At 40.9% G+C, this 9,769-nt stretch overlaps 1 non-coding gene across 1 annotated transcript; it reads right to left on the bottom strand.

Annotated features, from left to right (window-relative positions):
• Nucleotides 1–4,003: 4,003 nt before the first annotated feature.
• On the bottom strand, nt 4,004–4,076 carry trnak-uuu (transfer RNA lysine (anticodon UUU)). The gene has a single exon. It is a non-coding gene; the product is annotated as a tRNA-Lys (tRNA).
• Nucleotides 4,077–9,769: the final 5,693 nt, after the last annotated feature.

Here is a 9,769-nt window from a genome sequence, read left to right as displayed (position 1 = left end):
TGCAGCCTCCCTGCCTCAATACAAATACAAAAATCATATTACATGTATTTAAAAATGAATGGTCACATCCATCTTTATTATTATTATTTATTTCTTAGCAGACGCCCTTATCCAGGGCGACTTACAATTGTAAGCAAATACATTTCAAGTGTTACAGTACAAGTAATAATACAATTAAGAGCAAGATAAATACAATGACTTTGGTTCAAGCAAGTACAAGTGTGACAAAATACAATTCAATAATACAGCAGATAACAGTGATAGTTACATCAGGATATGATTGAATACAAAATACTACAGATTAAACACTTGGCAGATTACAGTACTCTGATTAATTGAAGTAAAATATGGGCAGATAAGAGCAAATAGAGCACATTTAAGGAAGGGTGATAAGTGTCCAGAGGGAAAAGAGGAGTTCTATGGGTGCTGTCTGAAGAGGGGAGTCTTAAGGAGGCGCCGGAATGTGGTCAGGGACTGGGCAGTCCTGACATCTGTAGGAAGGTCATTCCACCACTGCGGAGCGAGGGTGGAGAAGGAGCGGGCTCTGGAGGCAGGGGAGCGTAGCGGAGGTAGAGCCAGTCTTCTATTGCAGGCGGAGCAGAGAGGTCGAGTGGGGGTGTAGGGAGAGATGAGGGTCTGGAGGTAGCTGGGTGCAGTCTGGTCAAGGCATCTGTAGGCTAGTACAAGAGTCTTGAACTGGATGCGAGCGGTGATCGGGAGCCAGTGGAGTGAGCGGAGTAGTGGAGTTGCATGGGAGAAGCGAGGCAGAGAGAACACCAGGCGGGCAGCGGAGTTCTGGATGAGCTGGAGCGGACGGGTGGCGGACGCAGGGAGGCCAGCCAGGAGGGAGTTGCAATAGTCTAGGCGGGAGAGTACCAAGGCCTGGACCAGGAGCTGGGTGGCGTAGTTGGTGAGGAAGGGTCGGATTCTTCGTATGTTACTCAGGAAGAATCGGCAAGTGCGTGCCAGAGTGGAGATGTGCTGGGAATAAGAGAGGCAGGGGTCCAGGGTGACTCCAAGGTTCTTAGCGGAGGAAGAGGGAGAGAGTGTGGTAGATTCCAGAGGAACAGAGATAGAGAGATCAGAGGAGGGGGAGGAGGAGGAGAGAAAGAAAAGGAGGTCAGATTTAGAGAGGTTTAGTTTGAGGTGATGCGAGTGCATCCAGGAGGAAATAGCAGACAGACAGGTAGAGATACAGGAGGAGATGGTGGAGTCAGAGGTGGGGAAGGAGAGGAAAATCTGAGCATCATCAGCATAGAAATGGTATGAGAAACCATGGGATGCAATGAGGGGGCCCAGGGAGCGGGTGTAGAGAGAGAGAACAGGAGGAGGACACAAGACTGACCCTTGGGGGACTCCTGTTAAGAGAGGGTGAGGTGTGGAGGTTGCTCCACGCCAGGTTACCTGGTAAGTGCGGTTGGAGAGGTAGGAGGAGAACCAGGCCAGAGCAGTGCCAGAGATCCCCAGGTCAGCGAGAGATGATAGTAGAATAGAGTGATCAACAGTGTCAAAGGCAGCAGAGAGGTCGAGGAGAACTAGGATAGAGGAGAGAGAGGCAGCTCGGGCAGACTTAAGTGAGTTGGTGACAGACAGGAGGGCAGTTTCAGTGGAGTGAGCAGAGCAGATGCCAGATTGGAGAGGGTCGAGCAGAGAGTGGTTGGACAAGAAAGCAGAGAGCTGGCAGTGTACAGTCCGCTCGAGGGTTTTGGAGAGGAAGGGTAGGAGGGAGACAGGACGGTAGCTCTGGAGGGAGGTGGGGTCGAGGGTAGGCTTTTTGAGGAGGGGAGTGATAGAGGCTTGTTTGAAGGCAGAGGGAAAGAGACCAGAAAGGAGAGAGGTGTTGAGAAGGGAGGAGATGAAGGGAAGTAGAGCAGGAGCAGCAGCTTGAAAGAGGTGAGTGGGGAGGGGGTCCAGGGCACACGTGGTGGGTTTGTGACCCTAGAACAGGGAGGAGAGGTCAGAGTCTGAGAGGGGAGAGAAGGTGGAGAAGGAGGGTGAGTTAGTAGGGGATGCAGTGGGTGTAGGGGTTGTAGCAGGAGGGGGTGCGGGGGAGGGAGAGGTGTTAAAGAGTTTGCGGATATCTGAGATTTTAGAAGAGAAGAAGGAGGCAAAGTCATCAGAGGAGATAGAGGAGGGATGAGGAGGGGGAGGGTTTAGGAGGGAGGAGAAGGTAGAGAATAGTTTACGTGGGTTGTTAGTGGAGGCTTGGATTACAGATTGGAAATAAGTACATTTAGCAGAGGAGAGAGTAGAGGAGAAGAGAGTGTGGTAAAGGTCTAGGGCAGCAGGGAGTTTGGTTCTCTTCCATTTCTTTTCAGCAGATCTCAGTGTGATTCTTGCTGAGCGGAGCGCAGAGGAGAGCCAGGGTCGGGAGGTGAAGGGACAGAGGGAGTCGAGGGAGGAGGTGAGGGAGGAGAAGAGGATGGAGGTAGCAGAGTCTACGGAGAATTGTGAGAAGGAGTCAATAGCCGGGAGGTGAGAGAGAGCAGTGGAGGCCAGGACGGGGGGGGGGGGGGATTGGTATATGTGAACCACAAAAACTGATATTTCATTACAAACACGTTACAAATGGAAGCAAACTTCAAACCATTTATATTTATTCTCAATTAACACAAACTCTTCAATTGCTAAAAAAAAAAATCTCCCTTTGTGCTTCTCGGAAGACATACGATGGAGGGCGCACTGCAGTTTTTCAGTCTGGGGAATATTACAAATTAGCAGACTGTGCTTTAAAATACACATGTAGGGCGGGCGTCTCTGTTACAAAGAATTGTCACACTTTGTATGTATGTCCATAATGCGTTGAGACTAAATACGCAGATAAATTAAAGCTACTTGGAGAATGCTGGTATCAATCCCGCTATTTCTTGCATGTTAAGCGAGCGCTCTACCATTTGAGCTAATTCCCTTTGAATTGTGCCAGCGATTCTCATAGGCTACATCGCAGCTTGATACGAGCAATTCAGATTGTCAGTTTTTTATTGGCAATGATGTCTGCCATTTGCAAATTCAGAAAATAAATTAATTAACTAAATAGCAAATATTTCGACTAGAGGTATGTTTTCAGTTTTTTTAAGTAGTCTTAGCTCGTTGATTCAGTCGCTTTAAAATCCACCTCTGTGTCCCGATGCAGCAGCGCTGTGTGCTGTGGCTCGAGCTTGTTTGACGAGGGGGTTGTTGAAGGAAGGGGACACATTTTGAGTGCGTATCTCATACTGGTAGAAACGCAGAAAAAAGAAACCATCAAGCCTACAATTCTTCAGTTGTTTAAATCAATAAGCAAATTTCAAATGGATCACTGCTAATGTTAAAACAATTTAAGAACACTTTAAATAGGCCTTGACTAATATAAAAATATAGTAATGTGATTTGCACTACGCAGGACTAGATGAGCTTAAATAAAGACATTACATCTGAAAATAACTTGTGTTTACCCCCACTTACAAGGAAAGTGTCAAACTTTGTATTCGTCCTCATAACGTGTTAGAAAATGTAAACAGCAGTTGGAGAATGCCGATGTCGATCATCCTAGCATGTTAAACGAGGGCATTTCTCATGTAAGCTACTTCCACTAATAGAGTGTTTATACTGTTCTCAATGGTCCGCATCCCAGCCTGAGACCAAGATCCAGTGGCCGACGGAGATGTTTTTCAAAGTAATATGTTATTTGGAATATTAAAACAATGAAGTTAACATGTTTGGACACAAAATATTTTTCAGTGACTTCATCAAGTAGTCTGTTTACAACACTATTTTAGTCCGATAAAAATAAATCAAATTGAACTGTCAAAAGTAGGATTTGAACCCACGCAGCCAACCCAAAAAAGTAAGATTATTTATTTCAGTATCGTTATAGCTATAAATGATGCACGTATTTTACAATAGCAATTGCTATGACAATGACCAATAAGTAATTTTGTTGCAGTACTGTGTACAATGCGAATAGATTCAGACATTGCTCTGTTGTCTCGAAGAAACATCTACAATTTGTATTTAAAAAGGACGCCCAACGTGGGGCTCGAACCCACGACCCTGAGATTAAAAGTCTCATGCTCTACCGATTGAGCTAGCCAGGCTGACTATTCCAAATATTATCCACTGAACATCACCAGGAACAGCTTTGATGAGACAAACGCGTATGACACGAACCCTAAGAATGTTATTCCAGATTAATTTTCGCTTAGAAACAACTGCAGCCTCCCTGCCTCAATACAAATAATACCAATACAAAAATCGAATTACATGTATTTAAAAATGAATAGTCTCATCCATCTGGAACCTTAATCTGAGTTGAGAAGCACCCAACCTGTGGAGGATTTTAAATGTGAGGGGATGTGAATAGAGTCAAACACATTTGCATTATTCTGTATATATATATATATATATATATATATATATATATACATATATATATATATATATATATATATATATATATATATATATATATATATATATATATATATATATATATATATGTATATATATATTATTTCAAGTAACTGTAGCTTTATTACACCGTGTAACAATTTTTTTTTTTTTTTTGGTTCCAGGGTAGTAAGTGTTATTTCCTAATTGCTTATGCCTCAAAAATATAGAAAATGGCTATTATTCCCCACAAACTTTGCTTTTGTGACCAGGACATTTTCCAGAACATTCCAGATAGATTCAGTGCTGACTAAACTTGGAGTAACTTCTAGAACTTTCTAGAACTTTCCAGTAATATAAATAGTAGTATAAATACAGGGGCCTTAAGCCCACCAGTTCAGTTTAGTTCCAGCAGCCTAAGTGGATACATATCTGCATTTTTCTGAGATGGCATCAATGTGACCAGTCTGTTCGAGGCAATCGGAATCGCCTGTAACCAGAATGAGTGGCGCCTCTTCATTGACAGCTCATCCTGGAGCCTCAAAGCCGTGCTGTTCCATAATGGTAACAAGTACCCGTCTATTCCCCTGGCTCACTCGGTGCACCTCAAAGAGGATTCAAAATGGTGGCATTCCTGATGGGTCTCCAAGGCGGTTTTACCAAGTTTCCCTGCTATCATTGCCTTTGGGACAGCAGGGACACCAAGGCGCACTACCACAGGCGGGACTGGCCGAAAACTATGTGGAGCTGGTTGAGACTCTGGTGAAGAACTACGGCACAATGGGCTGTAGGATGTCCCTCAAAGTCCATATCCTTGATGCTCATCTTGATAAATTCAAGGAGAACATGGGAGCGTACTCGGAGGAGCAAGGCGAGAGCTTCCACCAGGATATACTGGACTTTGAACGCCGCTACCAAGGACAGTATAACGAGAACATGATTGGGAGACTACATTTGGGGGCTGATTCGTGAAAGTGATTTACAGTATAATCGTAAATCTCGAAAAAATACTCACTTCTAAATCTTTTGTAGTCATTTTTGTATTACTTTAGTATAAATACATGTTAATTTGGATTCATATGTTGTTTTTTTCTGACTTTATGTGAACGAAAAGACACAAATTCGCCCGTTTTCTCACTGGAAATAGGTAAATTTCAAAATATCACTGTCCTGGTCACAAAAGCAAAGTTTGTGGGGAATAATTGCCATTTTCTATACTTTTGAGGCATAAGTAATTAGGAAATAACACTTACTACCCAGGAACAAAAATTGTGTTACATAGTGATATCACTGTCCTGGTCACAAAAGCAAAGTTTGTGGGGAATAATAGCCATTTTCTATACTTTTGGGGCATAAGCAATTAGGAAATAACACTTACTACCCAGGAACAAAAATTGTGTTACATAGTGATATCACTGTCCTGGTCACAAAAGCAAAGTTTGTGGGGAATAATAGCCATTTTCTATACTTTTGAGGCATAAGCAATTAGGAAATAACACTTACTACCCAGGAACAATTAATTAATAATTAATAATAATTGTGTTACATAGTGTTATCATAATGAAAACACATTACACATGACCACAGTTCTGTAATAAAATGACAATAGCAAAGACGTTCCCATACCAGGAGTCGAACCCGGGCCGCCTGGGTGAATACCAGGAATCCTAACCCCTAGACCATATGGGAAGCTGTTCAGGTTTTTTATGTATTGCTTTCAAAACAGTATCATTTTTCAATGAAAACTAAATTAACAGTTAAATACAGTACTATAACGTTCATGGATACATAATTAAAAGTAAATGATAGAAAAACACAATGTATCCTATACTATCAATGTACAATGCACTATTCTGGTACTATAATGCAGTACCACCATGATAATACGATTGTACTTTTTATTTCTAAGAAGTATCCTGGTATCTACAGTATAATGCAACACTATACCACGGTACTATATGGTACTATTTATTTTACCATGGTACAATTTCTGTTGTCCCGGATACAAGTATTACAGTATCATTATAACGGACAAATGTATTAAATGGATAAAACAGTCCCTCAAACAAGTTTCTAGCTGTCGTAAATATTACATTTTTTAACACTCAGAACTGACACCTTTGGAAAAATGTCAATCGTGTATTTTTATTGATAATATTACAAAACATAGAGTTTACTATCCGCGGATTTCTACAACTGATATTTGTAATACGAACATATCTTATTATTGGCATTTTTTAATTATTGGTGACTATACGTACAGTACTAGTGACAATTAAAATAATGCTGTAATAAAATTCTTACCTTCAGATGATTGTTTTTCGAAATAACCTCCCGTCGTTGAAAACGCTCAGTATTCTTGGTAGTTCTACGAGATCTGATTGGATAATTCCGTCACTTCATTCTTGGTAGCTCTGCGAAATCTGATTGGCTCTTTTCTGGTCAATTCTTGGTAGCGACTCGGGCTATGGTTGGTCAAAACTACCAAGATATTACCAAGATTGAATATCGATTTTTGGCTGGGTGGGAGGGAGAAGGTAATCACCCATTAGTCTCTGTTATGCTACCAAGATATGCAAAAATAAAGCATGACATTAAAAACATGCTTCCTTAAAAATCACATTTTCAAGAATTTGACTAAAATACTTATGCTATTAGGTAATACACTCTTCCATGAATTTTATTATTATTATTATTATTATTATTATTATTATTATTATTATTATTATTATTATTATTATTATTATTATTATTATTATTAGTCTTGTTAATGTTGTTTTTTATAATGTATTCCTAAAGTTATCAATGCAGTTACAATGCAATGCTATTTTGTTTAGTTACAGTTATTATTATTATGCTGCAGTAATTACAATTGTAATTAGGCCTACAATTACACTAAAAAGTAAAATAATTAACTCCCCACATTAACATGTTCACTCTATTTATTCTAAATAACCAGCAATCATCACAAGTCCAGATACAGAAACATACTATATATTATTTTTTTTTATTATTATTTATTTTTTTTGGGGGGGGGGGGTGTCACCAAAAGTGGTTGAAAATACGAGAATAGTGATCGAATGACAAATGCATGTGTAACTGAAGTGGAATCCCTCAATATGGTGTAATTCCAGTTGCAATTACACAGCTGTACCAAGGCTGAATTACAGAGACACACAGTTCTCACTGTAACTGACCCCAGGTTTGGTTCCCATGGCAGGGAGGAAACACAAGCAACTGAAACTGCAAAGCTGACAAACCGGTTCATGATGGCTTATCATGACTTTCAGTGATTCATTAAACCCACTTTAATACGACTCTTTTAACATCACCCACTGCTAATCATCAACACTCTGACATGTGTGACAGCAGACATACTTCACTCACTGCTAATCATCAACACACTGACATGTCTGATGAGCCCCATTGTAAGTGTGACAGCAGACATACTTCACTCACTGCTTATCAACACTGTCATGTCTGATGAGCCCCATTGTAAGTGTGACAGCAGACATGCCTACCCTTCCTATTTTGGCAGAATAATTCCTATTTCTGTCCTTTTTGAAAGGGATGTAAATCTTACCTCAATCCATAACGACTCTGGTGTGCATCAGTTTGCCTCCTCAGGCTCCACCTGCTTTCTTGCTTAATCTAATGGGAAGGGCAGCTATCCTGCCCCCCTGCCAATGGCTTCCCTACGGGCAGCCTCTCCACTTATCAGCAAGCTAATTTATGGGTGGGAGTCCCTCGAAAGGCGAGACCAAAGAATGCAGTGAAACTACGTATAATGTAGTATAATGCAGTATAGTGTAGTATAATGTACTATCGCAGACCTCAACCTCTGTCAACTCACTGACCTTTACCCATCAACTCACTGACCTTTACCCCTGTCAACTCATTGACCTTTACCCCTGCAGCTAGTCTTTTTTAACAGTTTTTTTGTGACCCAATATAAGTTTTGAAACTCTCCATCAGAATCCTAAATTTAAAGCTATGAGAAAATGTTTATAGAGTTTAATGGTTCAGCTAAAACTGCATTTAACAAGGTTATTATTCAAATCTGTATTGTTTGCATACTGCATAATGTATCAATCTAGGAGGAGAGAAGTTTGGGGGAGGGAATTTCAATTGTGTTGATTGGCTGCTTTGTACGCATGCTACAAAAAAGTCACCGTACCTCTTCAGAAAGAACATTTTGTATTTACCAAAACTTTTTCAATTTAAAATGTAGGTTGTGTATCTTTATTATTGTTATGAATATTTATAAATGAATATGTGTGGATGCTCTGCAGTGTTGCCTTTAGATGCAACCTGGTATCAGACCCCTCTATTCATAGTGCAGTCATCTCGGCTTACAGAAGAAACAGACACTGTAGTAAATGAGACACTCCAATTGAGAAGCACAAAACAAACTGCTAATGTCACAATATATGCAATCTTATAATACAAACATATTCTCAAATATATAACTTTACCATTCATACATGTAGATCTCTAAACCCACAACCCAACCCAGACCTAATTAATAATTATTACAAAACAGGAATAGTGTGGTCACCAATGTGGCAACATGTTTAAAAGTCACTGCAGTGAGCTGACGGTCATGCATACCACATATCTGCTCCCACATTTTAAGGAAGTCATTTCAATTTTCTGTGTCTGTCTGGTGGAGCCCGTCCAGCTGTAATACACACAGCATTAGAAGTTTCCATTCTGTGAAAGTTGGACATTTCTCTCCTTTCCAGTATTTAATAATCGACTTTTTTAGGTAGACTATTTTTTTTTTTTAATTTAGTGGTCGCCAGTTATTTTCTTTATTGTTTTCTCCCCAATTTAGTAATGTCCAATAATTTTTTAAAGCTCAGCCCACCGCTACCACCCCTGCACTGACTCGGGAGCAGTGAAGACGAGCACACGCTGTCCTCCGAAGCGTGTGCCGTTAGCCGACTACTTTTTTACACACTGCAGACTCACCATGCAGCCACCCAAGAGCTACAGCGTCGGAGGACAACGCAGCTTACAGGCAAGCCCACAGGCACCTGGCCAGATTACAGGGGTCACTGGTGCGCGGTGAGCCGAGGACACCCTGGCCGACCTAACCCTCCCTCCCCCCGCGCGGAGCTCTGCCAATTGAGCGCCGCTCCCTGGAAGCTCCCGTCCACGGTCGGCAAAGGAATAGCCTGGACTCGAACCCGCGATGTCCAGACTATAGGGCACATTCTAATAAGATGTATTCATGTTTGGTTTGATTTATTTTAAATTCCCATTATTGATACATTAAGTAACACCCAGATTATAAATTTAAGACACCAGGTGAGAATTTACAGTGCATTCACAAAATAGTGTTTATCTTTCTAACACACACACACACACATATATATATATATATATATATATATAT

This window comes from Acipenser ruthenus, chromosome 35 (genome assembly GCF_902713425.1).
Source record: "Acipenser ruthenus chromosome 35, fAciRut3.2 maternal haplotype, whole genome shotgun sequence".
Taxonomy (NCBI): Eukaryota; Metazoa; Chordata; class Actinopteri; order Acipenseriformes; family Acipenseridae; genus Acipenser; species Acipenser ruthenus.
The sequence above is the reverse complement of the archived record's forward strand: the minus strand, read 5'-3'. Positions and strand labels throughout refer to the sequence as shown.